This window comes from Muntiacus reevesi, chromosome 16 (genome assembly GCF_963930625.1).
Source record: "Muntiacus reevesi chromosome 16, mMunRee1.1, whole genome shotgun sequence".
Taxonomy (NCBI): Eukaryota; Metazoa; Chordata; class Mammalia; order Artiodactyla; family Cervidae; genus Muntiacus; species Muntiacus reevesi.
This window is the reverse complement of record NC_089264.1, coordinates 5,337,804-5,363,443: the sequence shown is the minus strand read 5'-3', so window position 1 is coordinate 5,363,443 and position 25,640 is coordinate 5,337,804.

Below are 25,640 nucleotides of genomic sequence, written 5' to 3'. Positions count from 1 at the left end.
GAATACTATTCAAAGAGTGGTCCATAGGCCAGCATTATCGCTATATTCTGGAAACTCACTGAAAATGCAGAATTTCAGTCCCAATCCAGACTAACAAAATAGGAACCTGCATTTCCCCCCCAAGATATCCAGGTTTAGATTCAGTTCAGTTTAGTTGCTCAGTCATGTCCAACTCATTGAGACCCCATGGACTGCAGCACGCCAGGTTTCCCCATCCATCACCAACTCCCAGAGTTTACTCCAACTCATGTCCATTTAGTCGGTGATGCCATTCAACCATCTCATCCTCTGTTGCCCCTCTCCTCCTGCTTTCCATCTTTTCCAGCTTGGGGTCTTTTCAAACGAGTCAGTTCTTCACATCAAGTGGCCAAAGTATTAGAGTTTCAGTTTCAGCATCAGTCCTTCCAATGAATATTCAGGACTGATTTCCTTTAGGATGAACTGATTGGATCTCCTTGCAGTTCAAGGGACTCTCAAGAGTGTTCTCCAACATGAAAGGTCAAAAGAATCAATTCTTCGGTGCTCAACTTTCTTTATAGTCCAACTCTCACATACATACATGACTACTGGAAAAACCATAGCCTTGACTAGATGGACCTCTGTTGGCAAAATAATGTCTCTGCTTCATAATATGTTGTCTAGATTCATCATAACTTTTCTTCCAAGGAGTAAGTGTCTTTTAATTTCATGGCCACAGTCACCATCTGCATGGATTTTGGAGACCAAAAAGATAGTCTGTCGCTGTTTCCATTGTTTCCCCATCTATTTGCCATGAGGTATGGGACCAAATGCCATGATCTTAGTTTTCTGAATGTTGAACTTTAAGCCAACTTTTTCATTCTCCTCTTTCACTTTCATCAAGAGGCTCTTTCATTCTTCTTCGCTTTCTGCCATAAGGGTGGTGTCATCTGCATATCTGAGGTTATTGATATTTCTCTCAGCAATCTGAATTCCAGCTTGTGCTTCATCCAGCCCAGCGTTTCTCATGATGTACTCTGCATATAAGTTAAATAAGCAGGGTGACTATATACAGCCTTGATGTACTCCTTTTCCTATTTTGAACCAGTCTGTTGTTCCATGTCCAGTTCTAACTGTTGCTTCCTGACCTGCATACAGATTTCTCAGGAGGCAGATCAGGTGGTTTGGTATTCCTTAAGAATTCCTTAAGAATTTCCCATAGTTTGTTGTGATACATAGAGTCAAAGGCTTTGGTATAGTCAATAAAGCAGAAGTAGATGATTTTCTGGAACTCTCTTGATTTTTCAGTGATCCAGCAGATGTTGGCAATTTGATCTCTGGTTCCTCTGCCTTTTCTAAATCCAGCTTGAACATCTGGAAGTTCACAGTTCACATACTGTTGAAGCCTGGCTTGGAGAATTTTGAGCATTACTTTACTAGCATGTGAGATGAGTGCAATTGTGTGGTAGTTTGAGCATTCTTTGGCATTGCTTTTCTTTGGGATTGGAATGAAAACTGACCTTTTCCAGTCCTGTGGCCACTACTGAATTTTCCAAATTTGCTGGCATATTGAGTGCAGCACCTCACAGCATCGTCTTTCAGGATTTGAAATAGCTCAGCTGGAATTCCATCACCCCTACTAGCTTTGTTTGTAGTGATGCCTCCTAAGGCTCACTTGACTTCCTATTCCAGGATGTCTGGCTCAAGGTGAGTGATCATATCATCGTGATTATCTGGGTCATGAAGATCTTTTTTGTATAGTTCTTCTGTGTATTCTTGCCATCTCTTCTGCTTTTATTAGGTCCATACCATTTCTACCCTTTATTGAGCCCATCTTTGCATGAAATATTCCCTTGGTATCTCTCATTTTCTTGAAGAGATCGCGTCTTTCCTGTTCTATTGTTTTCCTCTATTTCTTTGCATTAATCACTGAGGAAGGCTTTCTTATCTCTCCTTGCTATTCTTTGGAACTCTGCATTCAGATGGGAATATCTTTCCTTTTCTCCTTTGCTTTTCGCTTCTCTTCTTTTCACAGCTATTTGTAAGGCCTCCTCAGACAGCCATTTTGCCTTTCTTTTTCTTGGGGATGATCTTGATCCCCATCTCCTGTACAATGTCATGAACTTCCATCTGTAGTTCTTCAGGCACTGTCTATCAGATCTAATCCTTTGAATCTATTTCTTACTTCCACTGTGTAATCGTGAAGGATTTGATTTAGGTCATACCTGAATGATCTAGTGGTTTTCCCTACTTTCTTCAATTTAAGCCTGAATTTAGCAATAAGGAGTACATGATCTAAGTCACAGTCAGCTCCTGGTCTTGTTTTTGCTGACTGTATAGAGCTTCTCCATCTTTGGGTGCAGAGAATATAATCAATCTGATTTCAGTGTTGACCTTCTGGTGATGTCCATGTGTTTCTCTTTTGTTGTTGGAAGAGGGTGTCTGCTATTACTAGTGTGTTCTCTTGGTAAAACTCTATCAGCCTTTTCCCTGCTTCATTCTCTACTCCAAGGCCAAATTTGCCTATTATTCCAGGTGTTTCTTGACTTCCTCCTTTTGCATTCCAGTCCCCTATAACGAGAGGGACATCTTTTTTAGGTGTTAGTTCTAGAAGGGCTTGTAGGTCTTCATAGAACCGTTCAACTTCAGCTTCTTCAGCATTACTGGTCAAGGCATAGATTTGGATTACAGTGATATTGAATGGTTTGCCTTGGAAACAAACAGAGATCATTGTCGTTTTTGAGACTGCATCCAAGTACTGCATTTTGGACTCTTTTGTTGACTATGATTGCAACTCCATTTCTTCTAAGGGATTCTTGCCCACAGTGGTAGGTATAATAGTTATCTGAGTTAAATTCACCCAATTCCAGTCCATTTTAGTTCGCTGATTCCTAAAATGTCGACATTCACTGTTGCCATCTCCTGTTTGATCACTTCTAATTTGCCTTGATTCATGGGCCTAACATCCCAGGGTCCCTTGCAATATTGCTCTTTACAGCATTAGACTTTACTTCCATCACTGGTCACATCCACAACTGGGTGTTGTTTTTACTTTGGCTCCATCTCTTCATTCTTTCTGGAGTTATCTCTCCACTGATCTCCAGTAGCATATTGGGCACCTACCGACCAGGGGAGTTCATCTTTCAGTGTCCTATTTTTTTGCCTTTTCATATTATTTATGGGTTCTCAAGGCAAGAATGAATACTGAAGTGGTTTGTCATTCCCTTCTCCAGTTTGTCAGAACTCTCCTCATGACTCGTCCATCTTGGGTGGCCCCATGTGGCATGACTCATAGTTTCATTGATATAATACATATAGCCATATGTATAATCTCCAAGTTATACATAGGCACATTAAAAATTGAAAAATATTCCCTTAACTCTGTAAGATCTTCATGCGGCATTCCAGTTTGAAAACAAAAACAAACAAACAAACAAAAACACAAAAAACCCCAAAGGAATAAATCTGTATACCACCATGATGGGATAATGCTGCCGTTCCCAAGAACCAACACTTGGTAAATTTCTCCAGTCTCATTAACAGTGTGATATCGATTCCAGTGACCCCAATCCATACATTCAGTCAGCAGCAGACAATCTCATCAACTTCCTTATACCCACACATCTGCCAGGCTCAAGCTCAGTGCATTAAAAAATGAACTTACCCTTTTCCTCTCAAAGTCTTCTCTGCCTATGTCCTTTATTTGGTAAAGAGCTTTACTACAAACAACAGCTGACAATGAATCCTTAATATGTTTTATGGGTTCTATCTTCTCTCTGCCTTCCATATCTGACAGTTCTCTATTTCTCATTCATTGTACCTTCCAAATATCTCCATCTCTCTCCTCTCATTTCTACTATTGTTTTAGTTCATGCTTCCATTATTTCTAACCTGGCCTATTCCTATGAAATTCAAGTAATCAATTTGTCTACTCTTTTGTGTCCCTCTGGAAAGTTTTCTAAAACATAAAACTGATTATGTCATGTGATTAAGCCATTAAGAATAATACCTTATGAATACTCATTTCTTGTAAGGGTAAACTCTTTAACAATCAGCCACAAACTACCTTTCTAAATTCACCCTTGGCCCCTGTGGTCCTTGAACTCTTCGTTCAGCCTGTAGTACTGCCTCGCCTCCTTGCAAATGAGAAGTGCTTTTGCAGTTGTGTGCCTTGGAGACCCATTTTCCATCTACTCAAATGATTTTCCTCCTCTTTTCTGCATGACAAACTCATACTTTAAAGCTTAACTCAAATGACTTAGTGAGCATAATGAACAAAATAGAATTTTCTCTCCCAGATAAATTAGAATCTCCTATACACTGTTGCTGTTGTCAAGCTGACTTTGCAGATTCTCTCAGCAAGGAGTAGAGCCTGTCTTCTCACCCCTTCACTTTGGCCTGGATTCCTGACTGTTCAGTAGATCACAGTGCCCGTGGCAGCGTGCTGGTTCTGAGCCTAGGCCTCAGGAAATTTTCCAGGCTCCCACCCCTGCTCAGAGACAAGCTGCTGCCTTGTGAACAAGCCCAGGCTGAGCTGTGTCAGCTGAAGTCATTCAAGAAACTTTATCTCATCCAACACCTAAGTATGTGGCAGAGAGCAACTCAAATCAGCAGAACCTGCCTACCTGACCCATAGAGAACCTCCCTTCTGACTCTGAGGTTCATGAAAAAAAAAAAAGCTCATTGTTTTAACCCACTTATTTATATGATTTTAAAATAGCAATGGCTAACTGACACAGTTATAAAATTTTAAAGTAAACCTTTAGCAAAATTAAGCAATTATGGCTAGAGACCAAATCTGTACCACAGCCTGTTTTAGTACCTAGTGCAGTCTTTGAACTAAAACTGGTTTTTGAGTTTTCAAAGAATTGTCAAGGAAAAAAGACACAGAGATTGTATACGGGCTATAAAGTCTAAATTGAATACTCACTAGACCTTTACAGAATAAACTTTGCCAATCTCTGAACCACAGGAAAGGGTAATATGTTTTAATGGTAAAAGGATAAATAAATAGACCTATTGACAAAATGGAGATCCCAAGAATGAATCCACACATATATAGACTCATTATATGACCTTATAGGTATTATAGACCTATAAGGAAAAGACAGATTTTTCAGTAAAAGCTGCCTAGATCATTGGTTTTCTATATGAAAAGAGAAAAAGGAAAAAATGTGTACAACTTATGAATAATTTTAGGTGAAACAGTAAAGATTCAGAAGATAACATAACCTTGACTAGAGAAAGATTTCTTAATATTTTCTCCACTGGTAACCATAAATTTGTTTTCTATATCTGTGACTATTTCTGCTTCATAAATAAATTCACCTGTACTTTTTCTTAGATTCTATATATAAGCAATACCATACAATGTTTGTCTCTGACTTACTTCATATGGTGTGATCATCTCTAGATGCATCCATATTGCTGCAAATGGCATTATTTCATCTTGCTTATAGCTAAACAATAGTCCATTGTATATATGTACCACATCTTCCTTGTTTATCAGTGGACATCTAGGTTGCTTCCATGTCTTGACTATTGTAAACAGTGCTGCAGTGAACATTGGGGTAATTGGATTATGGTTTTGTCCTGATATATGCCCAGGGATGATTGATGTGGTAGCTCTATTTTTAGTTTTTTAAATGAACCTCCATATTGTTCTCCATAGTGATTGTACCAATTTACATTCCCATCAAGAGTGTAGGAGGGTTCCCCTTTTCTTCACACCCTCTCCAGCTGTCATCATTTGTAGACATTTTGGTGATGACCATTCTGATTGTTATGAGGTGATAAGTCACTGTAGTTTTGATATGCATTTCTCTGATAATTAGTGATGCTGAGTATCTTTTCATGTGCTTTTTGACCATCTATGTGTCTTCTTTGGGGGATGTCCACTTAGATCTTCAGCTCATTTTTTTTTATTGGGTAGTTGGTTTTTTGTTTTCTTTTTTGACAGAGCTGCATGAACTGTTTGTATATTTTGGATATTATCCCTTGTCATTCACTGCATTTGCAAATATTTCCCCCTGTATTTGGGGTTGTTTTTTCATTTTGTTTATGGTTTCCTTTGCTATGCAAAACCTTTCAAGTCTAATTAGGTCCCATTTGTTTATTTTTGTTTTTAATTTTATTACTCTAGGAGGTGGATTAAAAAATATATTACTATTATTAATGTCAGAGAGTGTTCTGCCTATGCTTTCCTCTATGAATTTTGTAGTTTCCAGTCTTATACTTAGGTTTTTGATATATTTTAAGTTTATTTTTATATGATGTTAGAGAGTGCTCTAATTTCATTTGTTTATATGTAGCTGTCCTGTTTTCCCAGCACTACTTATCGAAAAGACTTTTTATCCATTGTATTTTCTTGCCTCCTCTGTTGTAAATTAATTGGCTATAAGTGTGTGAGTTTATTTCTGGGCTTCCTGTCCTGTTCTATCAGTCTATATCTGTTTTTATGCCAGTACCATACTGTTTTGATGACTGTAGCTTTGTATTATAGACTAAATTCAGGGAATCTACTTCCTCCAGCTCCATTTTTCTTTCTCAGGATTGCTTGGCTATTCAGGGTCTGTTATGTTTCCATACAAATTTTAGAATTTTTGTTCTAGTTCTGTGAAAAATGTTTTTGGTGATTTGAAAGGCATTGCATTGAATCTGTAGACTGCCTTGGTAATATAGTCATTTTCACAATATTGATTCTTCTAATCCTAGAACATAGTATCTTCTTCCTGTGTGGGATAATTTTATAAGATTGAATATACTTCTATGCTCTGACTGAGCAACTCCAGTCTTTGTTATTTACACAGCCTAGATGACATCTAGTATGACCTCCAGATCCACAACATCAGCATGACCTGGGAACTTGTTAGAAATGCAAATTATCAGGTCAGGCCCCATTCCAGATCAACTGAATCAGAATTCTTAGGAAGAGGGCCCATCAATTTACATTTAAATAAGCTAAGTGGCTCTGATGCTAAAATTTGAAGACCACTGCTCTAGACAAATACATTTGTTTCCCCAGATGCAAGCTCAAAGCTGCTAACAGTTCATAGCATTAGTTTTCAAGAGCCTAGGCTGAGAGCAACTCAAATTTCATCAATAGTCACATGGGTAGTAAATTGTGGAACTTACTTAAAATAAATAAATAAACTTCAGCTACATGCCATAATGTGGATCTATCTCCCAAACATGATGTTGAGAATAGAGAAGATAAAGAAAACTTGTCATATACCAATATAAAGTTCAAAAGTGGACAAATATGGGGAAACATATGTATAGATGGTTTTTAACAAGCAAAGGATAATTACAATAGCCAAGACATGGAAGCAACCTAAATGTCCGTCAACAGATAAACTGATAAAGAAGATGTGGTAGATATGCAGTGGAGTATTACTCAGCCATAAAAAAGAATGAAATCATGCCATTTTCAGCAAAATGGCAGTGACGTGTTCTCTCTCTTGTGCTGTATAGTAAGTTTTCTACATTTCTATTTACTTGGTTTCCCCGGGTTTTAGTTGCACCTCATGGGATCTTCGTTGTGACATGCAGATTCTTTTAGTTACAGCATGCTAAGTCTTAGTTGTGGCATGTGGAATCTCGTCCCTGACCAGAGATTGAACCCAAGCCCCCTGTGTTGGGAGCACAGAATCTTAGGCACTGGACCACCAAGGAAGTCCCATGGATAGTAATTACACAATTATTTCCAAAATGTAAACATTTTTATATATGGAAAAATATCTAAGTGGCTCTTGTACACTTAAAGATACATGATACATCATACTGTTATGAAAAAAACCACATGTACATACAAGATTTATTATAAAATCTGAGAGTGCTGAAATTTTCACCCAGGAGATAATGCATATGGAGTTCCCAACAACAGGGGTATCTATATGAGGTACTCTTTAAATGTTGTTATTATCATTAAAATTATATTATAATCATTAGTTGAATAATTTGAAATTTTACTGGATTGATATAAATTTTTTACCCTCTGCCCAGAAACATTTAAAAATTATCCTTTATATTAAAAAGAAATTACCTAAGAACTCATAGTAAAATAGTCAACATTGTTGTTTTTATTCAGTTGCTAAGTCTTGTCCGACTCTTTGTGACCCCGAGAACTGCAGCACAGCAGGCTTCCCTGTCCTTCATTATCTCCCTGAGCTTGCCCAAACTCATGTCCATTGAGTCAGTGATGCCATCCAACCATCTTATCCTCTGTTGTCCCTTTCTCCTCCTGCCCTCAATCTTTCCCAGCATCAGAGTCTTTTCCAGTGAGTCAGCTCTTTGCATGGGGTGGCCAAAGTGTTGGAGCTTCAACTTCAGCATCAGTCCTTCCAATAAATATTCAAGGTTGGTTTCCTTTAGGACTGACTGGTTTGATCTCCTTGCAGTCCAAGGGACTCTCAAGAATCTTCTCCAGCACCACACTTCGAACGCAACAGTCAAGGTTGCATTCTTTAAAGTTTAAAAACTTTAAAAGATGAATTTTTGCCTAATATCTTGTTAGTTGTCCCTTGTTTTTTAACTGATCATGAAAGTTGTTAAGGAAAAACCGCAATTAGTTGCTAGTCTCTAGTAGAGAAATAAGTCCAGGTTTTCAACTCAGCTCTGATACTCATTAGTGGTTGATAATAAATTAACAGATGGTATCTACTGTAATGACTAGAGGGTAAAAGAGAGTGAAATTTTGACAATGGGTTGGAAACTTTGCCAAGGAAGGTCTGGTAATAAAGGAACAGTGTCAGTATCTGAAAACCCCCATCAGCTCACTCTGTTTAGAAGTGTCAAGCTCCTTAGTGGATCAGATTCACTAGAACCTTTCAGTGAAGTCATGGAAACTTTGACAGATTTTTTTCTAACCACTCTGCCATTTCCTTCAGCAACAATATGACTCCAAAGACTGGTGAGTCATGCTCTGACCCAAAGCTACAAATAGAGGTGGTGTGTGACTTGGAGGTGGGAGGGTCTGGAGACAGGGCCAGACATCACAGAGGCCAAATCCCAGGCTATTAGTTTTTTTCCAAGGATTACCTACAGGCAGCATATGAATAATTAGGTAACTGTGCTCTTCTCTGTGGTCTCTGAAAACAGTAGAAGTACAGTGCTAACCTCCACCATAGAAAAGATTACATAACCTTTGGTATTTAAAAATAACCCCAAACCAGAAAGCAAAAAGCTAAAAGTGCTCCCTTTCATCCTTAATCATGGCTTTAATACTGTAAAAAAAAAAAAAAATAGTGCTCTACATTCTGTTTTCTGTAACAGAAACACTAGAGTTCAGGATTGATGCCTAGCCCAAAATAGATACTGGATATGTAAATTACAATAGATGGAGAGATGGAGGGATCAGCTGTTAAATTCATTTTTAATAGGCAAGACATAGTTTTTGTGAGAGTGTTTGTTGTTCAGCCGTGTTAGGGACTGAATATATGTGTTCTCTCAAAACCCATGTGTTGAAGCCTTACCCCTCAGTGTGATGGCATTTGGAGGTGGGGCCTGTGAGGGGTAATTAGTTTTGATACGATCATGAGGATGGGGACTCCATGATAGCAGCCGTTTCCTTACATGGAGACGCAGAGGCCAGGGCCTGCCCGCTGCCTCTCCGCTGTGTGAGGACATGCCCAGAGGCAGCCGTGTCTGTTCCCAATAGAACTGTGGTGGCATCGTCATCCCAGACTTCCAGGACCCACAACTGCAAGAGGCAAATGCTGTTCTTTCAATCCACCCAGTCCATGGTACTTTACTACGGCAGCCCAAGCTGACTAAAACAATAGTATAGATTCACAGTATATGCAATCATACAGATGTGTGTATAATTAATCTGTTATTTTCTAATTAAAAGTTTCTAATTAAATGTCTGTTGACCAGACACTAAGAATCGTCAGTATATTGTGTCCTGAAGATACACTTTCCTGTCATTCTCTAACAGGAAGCACTATATTTAACCAAGAGAAAGACAATCCAAAATCATCAGACTCTTTCTGTCCACATATATGCCACTTGTATTGGTGATCTCTTATTACCTGCATTTCTAGCCAGGAAGACAACTTTAGTTGCGCTCCTTTAGTGAGAATTGTAGAGCTCTAAAGCCCCCTTCCTCTCTCTTTTCTTCACTGATAAGAGTAAATGTGTTTAAAATATATTTTGAATAGTAAAAAAGTATAATGTTGTGGCTTAGGGAGTCATGGCAAAATAAACTATTTTTGTACTTAAAAATGTTGAGATGATACTTTATTCCTTGCTGACAAATGATACATTTTTACTTATTTTCCGACTTTGATTTTCCAGATTACTCTTGTACCTATGCCCAGTGTGGATTTTAAATACACAGAGACATGGTAAACAATATTACATAGCACAAATGAGGTTAGGTTGTCCTTATTAACACTAGGGGGCACATAACATTGCATGTTGAATGACTAAATCACAGGAATAATAATGACAGGTTAGCATACACTTTACAAGTACATCCGACTACATCAAATGACGTAATCCTAACACCGTTCATGTCAGTGTGTATTAGTGTCACCACCATGGCTTTTTCCCCCTAAGGCTGAGAGAAGTTAATCTCTGCAAAAAATATTATCTTTTATATAACATTTTCGACATGCTATTGATATCAATAACATTAATATATTCTAACAAGAGACTGCTTTTCCCAAAGTTATTTGCAGATTTTTAGAAGTGGCCTGAGGGATAGAAAAGAAAAAACATTAGGAGCAGACCATTAGGATCTTTATTTTCTCTCCTAAAGTTCAAAAGGAAACATGTTAAATTTCTTTTAAAGCTAATATTAAGAGAAATAAGGTTTAGAGTGTATATGCTTCAAAGGGGAGAGAAAATTTTAACAGTGATACCGCTCTACCCGCAAGCATTCTTAATGTTTAAAAATCCCAACAGTGATGCTAATAAGCAATGCAACTTCTGTCTGAGAAGAATGTAACTTGTGGAGACTTAGGCTGTAAATCTAGTTGATATAATTGTTCTTACATACAAGTAGTGACCGTGAAATGTTCACTGCACAATCTGTATGCACACTTATAGTTTTTATAGTATTCAAGGCTGTAAATACTCAGCATTATAACATGCAATGGGAAAATAAGTGGGTATTATATTTACAAAGGCATTAGGTAGTATGGCATTTTATTTCCCTATTGTTTTTAATCATTCTCTTACATCGTTTGGGAAAGTTGATTTTAAAAATGCTTTAACTCCCTGAGTTTATTTTCCATGTAGTAACCATTGCTGTGTGAAAGAAAAGCAAGCAAACAGAAAGCCTCCAAACCGAGTGGCTCACAGATCCTGTGGGCAGCCATCTAGGATGGACACGCTGAGGCTGACTTGTCTCTGCTCCAGGCTCAGCGTGGGGCACGTGAAGCTGGGGATGACTTGATGGCCGGATCCATGTGGAAGTGTCTTCACTCCCATCGTGCGGATACTGCAGGTTGTCAGCTGGTACTCCTTCCCACGTGTCGCTGGCCTCCCCATTTCAAACGCCCTCACGTGGCCTCACCGTGTGCTCTCTCCATGTGGGCTTGTTTGGGCTTCTTTACAGTAAGGCAGGTGAGTTCCATTGTGAGAGTAAAAAGAGAAGCAGGCAGAAGAGGCTGTGCCATCTTTTATGAGCTGGCTTTAAAATCCACGTAACATTCAAAGCACACCGTTTGTATTAACTCCTCTAACGCTAAGAACACACAGTGGCAGTCAGATGTGGCCTGGGGATGAGTCCCCTGGAAGTCTAGTTGGGCAGAACATGCAGGGTTCCTTCCTCACCTAGCTGGCAGTGGGTACTGACTGTCAGCTCAGAACTCAGCTAGTCTGTTGTCTGGAGCACCCATAGGTGACTATTCAAACTTGATGGGCTTACCTCATACATAAAAGTGTTGAGAAAACCATGTGGAATCTGTAAGACCTTTTCTAACTTAATCGCCCCAGAAAGATTTTTGCATCCCTAATCCCCATAACCTATGATGACATTACTTTAGAATGGAAAAAGGAAATTTGCATATGTGATTACTGAAGAATTTTGATATGGGGAGATTACTTTGATTATCTAAGTTGGTTCTGAATGCAATCACAAAGGTTTTCATGAGGGAAGCAAGAGATCAAAGGTGGATAAAGGGGATGAGATGATGGAGGGAGAGGCTGGAGTGAAGCGCTTTGAACTTGGAGAAAGGGACCCTGAGCTAAGGAATACAGATGACTCTAGAAGCTAGAAAAGGCAAGGAAACATTCTCCCCTAGAAGTTTCAGAGAAAATGTCCTGACCTCAGCCCATTGAATCTAGTTTTGGATTTCTGACCTCCTATAAGATATCAATACTAAATTCATATTGTCTTCAGCCCTCAAGTTTATGATAGTTTGTTCCAGCAACAATAGAAAAGGAATACAGAAGTATAGCTTCAGAAGTCACACAGTATCATTTGCTGCCTTCTGTTGGTTATAAATGTATCAGAGCCTCCAGATTCAAGGGGAACAAAATACATATCCCAGCTATAGATGGAAGCAATGCCTAAGAATTTGCAACTATGTTTTTCACTGGCATTATTAAATAATGATAACATTGACCATGAGTAACATAGGCCTTAGAATATCAGTCTGATTATCATCATACTAGCATGGTTAGATATTATTAATTAGAAATATTAATAACATCATGAATAATATGGACCTTAGTCTAGGGCTTCCCTGGTGGCTCAGATGGTAAAGAATCTGCCTGCAATGTGGGAGACCCGGGTTCGAGCCCTGGATCAGAAAGATCCCCTGGAGAAGGGAATGGCTACCCACTCCAGTATTCTTGCCTGGAGAAAACCATGAACAGAGGAGCCTGCCAGGCTACAGTCCATGGGGTCACAACTGATTATTACTGAATTTAGTATAAACACCTTTTTTCTTACAGCACTTATATTTTCTGGGTTAGTAGTTTTTAAAAAAACTATATACATGGAATTTTTTTTTTTTTTCTGAGTACACCATATTGGGTAAATAACCTGGTCCTTTATTATACTAATTCTTTTTTTTTTTTTTAATTTTTTTTTTCAGTGGGTTTTGTCATACATTGATATGAATCAGCCATAGAGTTACATGTATTCCCCATCCCGGTCCCCCATCCCACCTCCCTCTTGATAACCCTATATGTAAAACAGAAAGAGAGACACAGATGTACAGAACAGACTTTTGGACTCTGTGGGAAAAGGTGAGGGTGGGATGTTCTGAGAGAACAGCATTGAAACAAGTATATTATCTAGGGTGAAACAGATCCCCAGTCCAGGTTGGATGCATGAGACAAGTGCTCGGGGCTGGTGTACTGGGAAGACCCAGAGGGATGGGATGGAGAGAGAGGCAGGAGGGGGGATCGGGATGGGGAACACATGTAAATCCATGGCTGATTCATGTCAATGTATGGCAAAAACCACTACAATATTGTAAAGTAATTAGCCTCCAGCTAATAAAAATAAATGGAAGAAAAACTATATGTATATATATTTACTGATGTTGGTGACGCTGGGTCTCTGTTGCTGTCGGGCTTTCCTCTAGTTGTGATGAGCGGGGACTGTTCATCACGGTGCATGGGCTGCTCTGCGTGGCGGCTTCCCTTGTTCGGGAGCACAGGCTGTAGGCGACGGGCTTCAGCAGGTAAGGGTCTGGCTCAGCAGTTGCGGCTCACGGCCCGAGAGTGCGTGGGCTCCAGCAGCTGTGCCACATGGGCTCATTAGTCGCTGCTCACGGGCTCTACAGTGCCAGCTCGGCAGCTGTGGTCCGGGGGTGCAGCTGCTCGGCGACGTGTGGTCTCCCTGGGTCGGGGATGGAGTCTGCGTCCCCTGCACTGCACGCTGGGTCCCTACCCACCGTGCCACCAGGAGAGCCCTGGATTACTAGCTTTAACATGTCTTAGAAACAGAACACTTTCAAATCTGGATGATCTTTACAGAGAATCAAACAGCGAGTTACTTAACATTCTCTAGACCTCTGCGTTCCCAACTGTAAGATAAGTGTAATCGTTAGTAACTCGGTGGTGTTGTGCAAAAAAAGGCACCATTCCCAGGAGAGGGTTAGTACACAGTTGATCAGATTTATATTTCCGGAGTGGAAATTAGGGCTGCCAATGACGTGTGAAAAGGAAAGGTGATGTCTTCCTCTTACCTGAGGCAAGCACGATTGGGAGTTGTCGTGAAATTTATCCTGATAACTAGAGGAGCGTAGGCAGTCAACTGAAGGAGCCCACTCTGAAGCTCCCACAGAGCTGATGGTGCTGGAGCTTCTAGAACCCTTCCATCAGCGTGAGGCAGTGCGAACGTGAGCCTGAACGAAACTCTGCAGCACATTTGTTTCTGCTGAGCTGCGCCCTCTCAGTTTCCGGTCCTTCTCCTTTTAAGCTTTCACGTCAGACCTCCACTCTTAGGGCCACTCCCTGGGTCATGCTCCAAACTGCTTGCATTAAAAGTCTCTCAGTCCAGTTTCTTACTGTTTGATCACACCTGTATCGTGTTTACCTGTTCGGATGCCCCTGTTATGATCATTCTTTACGCTGACCTAACCTCTTGCATGTTCATCTCACCAGGTTTTTTATTGCACATTACCTGCCTAACATCTTCACTCCCACTCTTGTCCAGAGCAGAGTCTGTGGCCATTTGCTGTCATCAATCAAGTGCAAATACCCACAACTTGCTTGCCCATCTCTCTCTCCCCCCATAGTACTGGCTTATCAGTCTCCCAGCTCTGGAAACAGTCAACCATCAACCTTCTCTGTGTCAGTAGTTAAATACAGCTGGAGAAAAGGGCACAGTGAGGTAGACTGGTTTCATTCTAAATTCATTCACTTCAAGTTCATTCTTAATACTATGTGGAAAGCCTGCAATATTTCCTGTCCTTTGAGACAGCTAATTAAAACCTTCTCCTGTATCCTCTTATTTTCATGAAAACCCTGTCCATCCTCCTCTGACCTTCAGTCTTAGATTATGATCTCAGAAAATTCCTCAGACCCTCATCTTCCCCTTCCCAAACTACAACCTGTGTATGTATATGCACCTATATCCTTGGTCCTTATTAAAACTGCGAACAGGTCCTTGGTCTACTATAACACTCTCTACAGGAGGTAGTCTTGGGCCCATCTCCTATAGTCCGATAGACAGTCGTCTTTTTGATCATCTATATACTTCTTTCATCATCAGCCTCTTCCTTTCTATGAGGTCATCCCCATCAAATATATAAATATTGCCTAATATTTGAGAATAACGTGGTGATTAGAGCATGGGTTCAGACTGCTCAGCTTCAGACCTGGATTCACAATTAAGTAAATGGCTAAACCCCCTCACTTGTAAGTGGATAATAACAAGGTACCTTAAAGTGTTGTTCAGAGGATTAACTGTTATTATGTGTCAAGAATATAGTAGGGAATTTATGGCTAATAGTTAAAGTAGTATTTTCACTCCTAAAAAACTGCCTTACTTGACCACACAAACTGTCCGACGATAGCCCTTCTCCTCTGCCCCTCTCCACAACTAGCTTACCCAAAGAGCCGTCAGCCAGCGTGCTTCCCCCATGCTCACCCCTTATATACACTTCAGCCTACTCCAGCCTCGTTTCTATCTCCTGTCACTTCAGTGAAATTTCTCTTTCAAGGTCCTCAAAAACCTCCATATTGCCAACGTCAGGGTGCAATGTTCTGTACTGTCATATGTGACATGTTGGCGGTATGACGGTTTCAGACGCCCCTTTCCTTCACATAGCATTCCTCACGTGACTCATAAGACAACGTGCGCTTCTGGCTTTCTTCCACCTTTCTGACTCCTTCGTCTTAGACTTTGTAAAACCTCCTTCACCTAACTTCTAACTTTTGCATGATGAAATTCCTCTTCTCTTTGTATAAATTTTGCAAGAAGATTGTCTCCAAATAGCATTTATATGTCAGTGATTTCCAATTTTACATCTATAGCCTGAACATTTCTTCCTAACTTTAGAGCCATATATCAAACCGTTTGACAACCCAGATGTATATAAAAAGTGACACGTGACAAATCTGAGCTCTGATTTGTACTTCATTCCATATCTGTTCTCCCAGTCTTTGTCATTTTAATACTGTCATTTAATACAGTCTCCCAGCTGCCCAAACCAGAGCTCTTGGTATCATGCTTGATTCTCTCTTCAGCTCAGTTAAGAATCAGAGTCCCAGGTAAGTATCTATGCGTGTGTGACTTACTGGGGAGTGCTCTCAAGAGAAACAGGATGAGAGAAGCAGGACGTGGCAGAGGAACAAACTGAAGAAGCACATGTTCTCAGGTGGAATCTAGCGGCACTCTGACCCCATGGGGAGCTCTGGAGCGTAACTTGCACTCCACTCTGCTCCCACCTTTAGTCAAGGGAGTTGACTGACTTCCGTGTAAATCAGTCACTGGTTTTAGATTTCCCCATGGGGAACAGGGAGAGTGTACTCCTCTGAGGCAAAGGCAAAGCAACCTTTCGGCAGAGGACCCTTCGCTGGCCAAGGAGACACCCAAGTGTTTTTAGCTGCCAACACTAAAAGCAGGTACAAACGCCTTCCTTGACCCGATGAAGGAAGACTGCGCTGGCTCACCCCTCATGCCTCTCCCCCAGCGCTCTCTGCCTCTGGCGTTCCAGTCTCGGTGCATCCGGACCACTGACCAGCCGGCCAGTAAGCCTGCTGAAAGTTCCTCTGAGTCGGCGTGTGTGTCTGTATCCAACCACCTCCCTTCGCCGACCAGCCGCCCCGCCCAGAGCACTGCCCCTGGGAAACGCCTCCCCTCACCCACATCTCTCCTTGCCGGGGCCGTGTAGCAGCAGCGTTCTGCTTTTCATTTGCCACCATGTATATCATAAGCACTGGTTCTGCTTCCCCCCTCCTCCTGCTGGTCAGAGGGGCACCGCCTGAGCTGTACCAACAAGCCAGATGCGAGCTGCTGGGCAGCAGCGCTGGGCCAGACGGTCTGCAGCAGTTTCTCTGACGTCCTTGTTCCTTCTGCACCTGACCCAGCACAGTTCAAGGTTATCCACTTCCACTTTAAAGCTGATTGCTGCTAGGCTCACCTGACGTGAAGAAACGTTCTTGTTTTTTAAACAAATATAAATAATACACACAATTACTTCTATATATGCACAATGAGGAATAATCTCTTGTTGTGTTAAAAAAAAATCCTAACAATAAATTTTGATATTATTTTTGATCTTGAAAATTCTGCTATTGATTCTTCACAAAGAGAGATGACATAAATTTACGGTTTCTAGTCCAGCATGGAAGGGGTTGAGGAGTTGCCACTCCATCCTTATAGCAAATAGAAAGCTGAACAAATTGAAAAGCCAACAACTCCTCTTAGATCCATCAGAAAAGTGAGGTCACAGGGAAAACCAGTGCTCCCAAAATTGCAGAGACACAGAGGCAGAGGGGATCACAACTGACCGGAGCAGAAATCCACCAGCAGAACCCTCTATGGGAACCAGTGCCAGGGCAGGGAAGCTGAACTGTGATTAATGCACAGCTAGAGGCTTAGTGTGGACGAGGGTGAGGGGTTACGACTCCAGGAGGCCCCGCATTTCTGTGAGTTTCCCTCTCGGGGCTCTGCCAGGTCTTCATGGTGAGTATCAGAGAAGAATCCCCTTGTGTTTCCAGCATGTGTGACAGAGCAGATTCAACTCACATTCCTTAGCCAGAGGTTGAAAGAAAATATTATCTGGGTGCTTTACTTCCGGATCACACAGTATCATCTCCACTTGGTTTGGCTTCCGTGTATTTACCAGTCCATTTTTGCTGTTGCTGCTGCGGTTGTTTTACTTATGAAACTGTGTGAGATACATAGATATGGCCAGTTAGGCTTTATCTTGATTTCCACTCTGGGATTCTCAGTGGATCAAATTGGAGTAAACTTCTCTCTACAGAAATCCAGGCCAATAATTTTCCAAAAGTCATTCCAGTGTCTCTGGAATTGAGTTTGAGAAGGCAAATGAACTGACCTTCAGTAGCAGAGCAGAAGAGTGTATCCGAGTCTCATTCGCTGTCTACTCACAGTCAGAGATGCTAACACGTTACTCTTGGTGCTCAAGACTGCTGCAGTAGCAGGATGGTGCTCTTTTTCTCACGTGACCCAGCAGACCGTTTGGGCACTGTTAACTGTGCTACGCCATCGCCTTACATCACAGCAAGGGGTTGTCCGCTGGAACATCATGTCCAAGAGTTTATATCTGTGAAATTAGCCCCAGAATAGGTATTAGAAAATAAACTACAAGTGAGAAGGGAAAGAACAGAAAACAGCTTGTTCCCAATTTTAAAACAATTAAAAAAACATCTAACTTGTTAAATTAAAATGTTTTCTTTTACAGGCCTTCTGCAGGTTATCCATTTTTGTTTATGGCTACTCTGATAACTAAAGTCGCTAATACGTATTAAGTGCTTACTGTATGCCAGCTGCTAGCACTCTACATATAATATTATTTATTCCTCAAAGAAATTCCTTATGCATTTTTCATTTCCTAAGTAACCTTCCTTATGTCACACAGCTGAGTGACAAAATCTGGATTACAGCCTGGACTAATTTATTCCTTAGTCTGAACTGTAAAGCACTAGACTGTGTTGCCCATTGCCTCTAGTTATAATTTCAAAAACATTTAAAATCGCTCTTTATACTATTAAATGAGAACTTACTTGAGTAGAAGAAGAGTCTTACTTATTCATTTTGGCTTGAGACCCTTAAAAAGAAAGTGGGTAAAAATTGGCAGGTCATAGATTATATCTAACCTGTGGATATATTATGCTTGGCCCAAGGAGTGCTGTAAAACCTTTAAATTCATAGTGTTAACATAAGAGGAATATATATGAAATCTGAATTTCTATCTTCTTATGAAAAATCAGAAGATTAAGCCTTAAGTCTGGGAAACTATCTTTTACAACATATTGGTGTTTATTACTACATCCAGGGAAGAGAGGAGAAAAGACACAGAATATAGAGTAATCTGTTTACTCTTCTGAGGTTAGAGGATGATTATGATTCTGCCATTCTGAGTTCCCTTTTGTCTTCCAAGCATACAGAGCCAGCATTCATTGATCAGAAGGCAGGATACAAGTTTTAGAAGTGACCCCCCGTCCACTGGGATATTTGGACTCCAAATGATTAGTAACATTTGCTTTGAATCTTTTAAAAACTATATTCATGTAATAGTTGGGCTGTTACAAAGTGTCTCTGAAAAATAAAATACTTTGATTTCACTTTCTATAAATAAAAACAGTTCCATCAGGTGGCCATCTGTGATATCAGAAATCAGTACATTCTGTCTAATTTGTCTTTGTTATTTCCAGGGTCAGGTTCCTTCAACTTCAATTATTTAGTCTTAGTGTGATATATAACAGAGCCAAGTGTTACAGCCATTATCCAGAAAGTCTGTTTCTTGAGGAATATAGGTACTATACCCTCTAAAATGCCCCAGCCTTCTCCAACTGAGCTAAACTGTTTAAAGTTTCTGTCATATTTGAGATTCAGAATACTAGATTTCAACCTTTTCAAAACACAGTATATTAAATCTTGGAATGCCTGCATGAAAACATCATTTTCTGACAATTAGTAAAGAATGTAATGTGTTGTACTTGGTAGAAGTACTGGGATTAAAATGGTAAATTGAAAAATTTTAGTGGATTAAAAACTACCTCACTCAACCACTCACTATACACACAAAAACACATACAACAGCTCACTGTATTTTACACATGCACACACACATACACAAATGCACAACCTGGTTGTCTAAAAACTTTGCAAAGTTCAGGAGAGTACCAAGAAATAAGGATAACAGTGCAGGAGACATCTCTGGGTCAGCAGAAGGACAGATAAATCACGGGGCTAAAATTGTATACTTCTGCTGTAATCTAAATGATACATATTTTATCTGAGGTTATAACATAATTTTACTTCTAACCCAGCTCCCCCTACAAGAGCCTTCAGGCCATTATTTAAAATACGTGGACTCCTTATTTATACTTAATTCAAACAATATTGGAAATTTGATTCTCAAATCATAGCAAATTAGAAGCGGTGGATCACAAGTATGTAGCTGTCTTGAGAGTAAAGCTGTCAGCAAGAGACTGATCCTGGGAAGAGAAGAATTATTTTATATTAGAATTTAGCATAATTCTGACTATGGTTTTAGTATATACTATTTAAGAATAAAAAAATCAAAAGTTACAGTTTTTCAATTGATTACTTCAAAAAGTAATCATATTAGCCCTAGAAATTCAGTAATATAACTTCTCCCAAAATGCTTAACATATGAGAATTGCTGCATTTAATTTCCATTGATTATATAGTATACTTAGTATTTTAGCTATTAACTGATAATCATTTATGTGAACCCAATTGAGAAGAGCTATCTGTAACTCATATTCCAAAATATTCTGTTAGAGTAGACATCCACCACTAAACTTTTAGAAAATAATGATTCATTACGCAGTTGGTATTTTAACATTCATGTTGCTCTGTGGTGAGTAATTTAAGATATATTTCTGAGTATCTCATTGTAATTACACATAAATAATTAAAATGTTTAGATGAATTACTCCTCTTACAAAAAGTAAAGGAAAAATTAGGGACATTATTTTGTTCTAAGAAATGAACTATTAATGTTGACAGTATTATTTTAAAGCTAGTTAATTCATGGTTAAAAATGGATATGCATACTTTTAACAATTAAAATCACTTGTTTCTTCAAGGTCTTACAAATAGAAGATTAAGAACAATATCTGTTAGGGAGGATGATAGTACATGTGACGTGTTATTAGTGATGGTCAGTGGCAATCAAGACTAGAAGAAACTTTGAAGCCAAAAACAGAAGGGAAGGGGGACTCCGCTACTCCTCCAGGTGAAAGTAGGAGCCTGTTTTCCTGAAGACTTACCTTAAGGCCCATCATCCTAAGGCTTTTGTTTTTAATAAATATAATAAATGTGTTCTGAACACCTATTTGGCCATAATTACATTAAACAATATAATGTTTAGACAAAAAGTAGTAAGAATTAGTGGAAATAAATAGGTAGAGGAAATTTAAAGAAAAATACAAAAGTTTTATATGCCACATATTTTGTTATATTATAAAATATTAACTTTAGCCAATATTGGTTTAGGGCTTCCCAGGAGGCTTGATGGTAAAGAATCTGCCTGCCAAGCAGGAGATGTGGGTTTGATCCCTGGGTCGGGAAGATCCCCTGGAGAAGGAAATGGCAATGGCAACCCACTCCAGTATTGCCTGGGAAATCCCAAGGACAGAGGAGCCCCTCTGGCTACATTCCACAAGGTCGCAAAAGAGTTGGACACAACTTAGCAACTCAACAGCAGCAATACTTCTGCTTTACTTTATACCTCTTTTATTTTGGCACATTTTGTTAAATCTGTGTGTAAATCACGAAACACATAAAATCTCACTTTGTGTTTCTCTGTTGACATTATGTATGCTGATAATATGGAAAATAGTAAAGATTGTCTAAGAGACCTTTTTAATGCTATTAATAGCTGCTATTAATCATGAGCATAATTTTGAAAAGTAATTTTCATTTTCCTATAGGGTTTCGGGGGAAAATTGAATCTACTTCCACAGTCCTAGAATGAAATTAAGATACAGATGTTTATTGATCACTGTGAGGTTAATGATCATTATGAGAATGTACTGAGTAGAGAAGAGATCAAATAGAACAGAATCCCATAAATAGTAACAGACTAAGCTTCTGCGCTCAGTACATTCCCTGACAAGCTTAACAGACCCTGTTTTCTTAATCTATGAGGTCTTTCCTCCATATTGTACTGCTGCTGCTTTTTAAATTTAGAATAATGCCTTTCAGTTGTTGCCATGGCTACAGTTGTTTAATACTCACCCTGTGTTGGTGTTATAGGCTTTATCTCTTATTTTCCTAAAAGTTCTACCAGTTATACAGAGAGATATAGGGGTTATATCTCCATCTTAAAGATCAAAGTTTGTTTGCTTAATTAACAGACATCACATAGCTAACAGTTTCTAGACCTAGAACAAAGTAATGATTTGTTTATTTAATGTAATTTTCTCAATATTATATACATTTGAAGTATTACAACTCCAAGTCCTTAACTTGGAGTTGGTTCTCCACAGATATGTCAGTCATGGACCTTCTGCTGATTTCCACTAACAGATGCATCTTCTAGAATGGAATCTTCTTAGCCATTTGTTTACAGCACTCACGCTGTTTACACTCTTCCGCCTCATGTTGTCATGGTTCGTGTTTCTTGTTTTTCCTGATCTTAAAGGGCAGTTTAAGTGCACGAAGTAGGGGCTGGTCAGGAAAACTGGACCATTCTACATGGGTCCAACAGGAATGGATTAAATAACACAATGTTGTTGTTGCTCAGTCACTAAGTTCTGTCTGATGTTTTGTGACCTCATGGACTGCAGTGTGCCGGGCTCCCCTGTCCTCCACTAACTCCCAGGGTTTGCTCAAATGATTTGAGTCGGTGATGCTATCCAAACATTTCATCCTCTGTCACCCCCTTCTCCTGCCCTCAGTCTTTCCCAGCATCAGAGTTTTTTCAGTGAGTCAGTTCCTTGCATCAGGTGGCCAAAGAACTGGAGCTTCATCTTCAGCATCAGTTCTTCCAATGAATACTCAGGACTGATTTCCTTTAGGATGGACTGGTTTGATCTCTTTGCAGTTCAAAGGACTCCCAAGACTTTTCCCCAGCACCACAATTCAAAAGAATCAATTCTTTGGCACTCAGCCTTCTTTATAGTCCAACTCTCACATCCATACATGACTACTGGAAAAACCATAGCCTTGATTATATGGACCTTTGTCAGCCAAGTGATGTCTCTACTTTTGAATGTGCTGTCCAGGTTTGTCATAGCTTTTCTTCCAAGGAGCAAGCGTCTTTTAATTAAATGGCTGCAGTCACCATCTGCAGTGATTTTGGAACCCAAAAAAATAGTCTGTCATTGTTTCCACTTTCCCCCCTTCTGCTTGCCATGAAGTGATGGGACCAGATGCCATGATCTTAGTTTTTTGAATGTTGAGTAAGCCAGCTTTTTCACTCTACTCTTTCACCCTCCTCAAGAGACTCTTTAGTCCCACAACTCAGGCACTGAGAGACTTAATGAGAGAAGGTCAGGGTGCCACTTTTAGCAAACTCCAAACAGCAGAGATAAGAAAATCATCACCGGTGACTTCAGTTGCAGGTAGTACTGAAGTGGATGGTGCTCAGGAAGATATCCAAATGCCATGCACCCACCAAGGCCACATCCATACCCTGACCACAGCAGCCACTGTGGGAATTATGCCTCATCCTGCTCGTCTGCTCTATAAACCTCTAGGAGTGCTTCTTATCCTCAGAAACATATGGAACCTACTTGCAAAGGAATCTGGGAAATGTAGTTTCCAGGCTATCAATGTCTTCAGTATGAAGAAAGTTTGAAAAAGATAATATTTGCATTAAGGTATATTTGGACCAGGGTCACCTCTTTTTTATTGAACAATATAAATTTATTGGCTTACAGTTCTGGAGGCTAGATATCTGAAATCAAGATGTTGGAAAAGTTGATTCCTTCTGAGCACTATGAGAGGTAATCTGTTTCTTGCCTCTCACCTAGATTCTCATGGTTTTCTGCCAATCTTTGGTGTTCCTTGACTTATAGAAGCATCACCCGAATCTCTTTCTTCACCTTCACATTGCATTCTCCCTGAGTACATATCTGTGTCTAAATTTCCCCTTTTTACAAGGAGATTAGTCTTACTGGGTCAACCATAATGACTTCATTTTAACTTTACCTCTATAAAGACTTGTCTCCAAATACAGTCATATTTTGAGGTAGAGTGGAAGGATTTCAAGATGTGAATTGGGGAGGTGGTTACAGTTGACCCGATAGCAGTTATCTACTGTTGTATAAGAAATTACTGTAAAATTTAGTGTCTCAAATAAATAATGTGCTCTCTCTCGTGGTGGCTGGAGTCTGGGAACCATGTGGCTAGACAGTCTGGGCTTGAGGTGTCTCCTGAGTCTGCCGTCAGATATCATTTCAAGGCGACTGACTCACTACGGACTCCCTCGCCGGCTGCTGGCATGACATGGCCTCGCTCTGTTCCCCCTAGACCTGGCCACAGCGTTGCCTGAGGGTCTTTTGACAACATGGGTCCTGACATCCCCCAGAGCCGGGAATCCAAGAGACCGAGGCGGAAGTTACAATGCCCCTTTCACTGAAATCCCTTCTTGGTTAAACACTGGCCTGAGTGCTGTAACTTCTCAACTGGTCTCTCAAGTGCGTGTTGGTGCTTACATTGTTACTTCATTCCCTCTGTTAGGGAAAAGGGCCTGAAACTCCCTGCTTGTCATCTTCTTTCCAGTGTCCCTTTTATAACCTGACTACAAATATGTTCTTGGTAAGTACCTACTAAGTTGAATTTAATTTCCTTGGAGGTCCTTGCATTTATAAAGAATTATGTAAGAAAAAGTCATGCTGCAATTAGATTATTGCAGCCAAGTGAATTATATAGAATTTAATATGAAAGAAAATATGAGTTCTGGTGGTGTTCAGGGGCAACTTGCAATTCTTCATAGATGATTTCAACTTGGTGTTATTACCCCTGAACACTTTCTGATAGATCTCATGAATAGGGTAAGAAACCAGAGATACTGTATGTTTTTAGCAAACAAAAATAAAATTACATTAATATATCACCTAATTAAGTCTTATCCCATGTTCAAATATCATATATAATCACAGCAAGCTCTCCCCACAGGGCATAAATGCAGACAGTGTTCAGAACTCATCTTAAATAGTAATACTTAAGCCCAAGGATATTCCTTTATGACTTTGAGCTTTGTAAAGATTCATATTTCAGCCCAAAGGGGGTATTGTTGATTGATTTATTACTGCAAAGAGGTTTTATTTCTCAAATCCACCAGAATATTAGTTTTAAATGCCTAACTTTTCAACCCTTTTTCATAAGTTGTCCTAGGCAAGATTCAAGTTCATAGTCAGGTGGGCCAACTTTGTATTATTTAAAATAATGAAATTAAGAGACACATTGATAACATAAAACCACAAGGAATCATCACTTGCAGTGTCTGCAAATAAAATATAAAAATGCAGATCCTGGATATTTATCAACTATGATCCTTGTCCTGAAAGTATTCACAAATAAGAGGAGAAGAGAGGGGAGAAGTGAGGAATGAAGACAGAAAGAGGGAGAAAGAGTAAAAGGATGTGAAGCTAGGGAGGCATGGAAGAGTGAATGAAAAAGCAAACAGGAAATAAAGGGGAAGAAAGGAAGATGAGGCAAAATGATGTAGGAATATCATACACATTTACACCATCAATAAGAAAAATTGGAGGAAGTTCCAGACAATGTTACATATTACAATGTGTTATATGTAGCATAAATCAGTTGATGACTAGATAGCAGTAGGATATTAAATATTAACCTAGATCCTTGCTCTTTCATTTTTTGAACACTGACTTAGTGCAAAGCATTGAAACATGTATGGCTATAGAATTTTTAAAATATATAGAAAAAATATTTCCCATTTTGATTCACAGGTGATACCTGAAGAAACATCAATATTGTAAAATATTAATAGATGTTATTGTTCATGTCTTTAAATATTTTACTCCATATTTACCTTCATAATTTGACAAAAATGAATCAAATGTCATAACATTCAGAA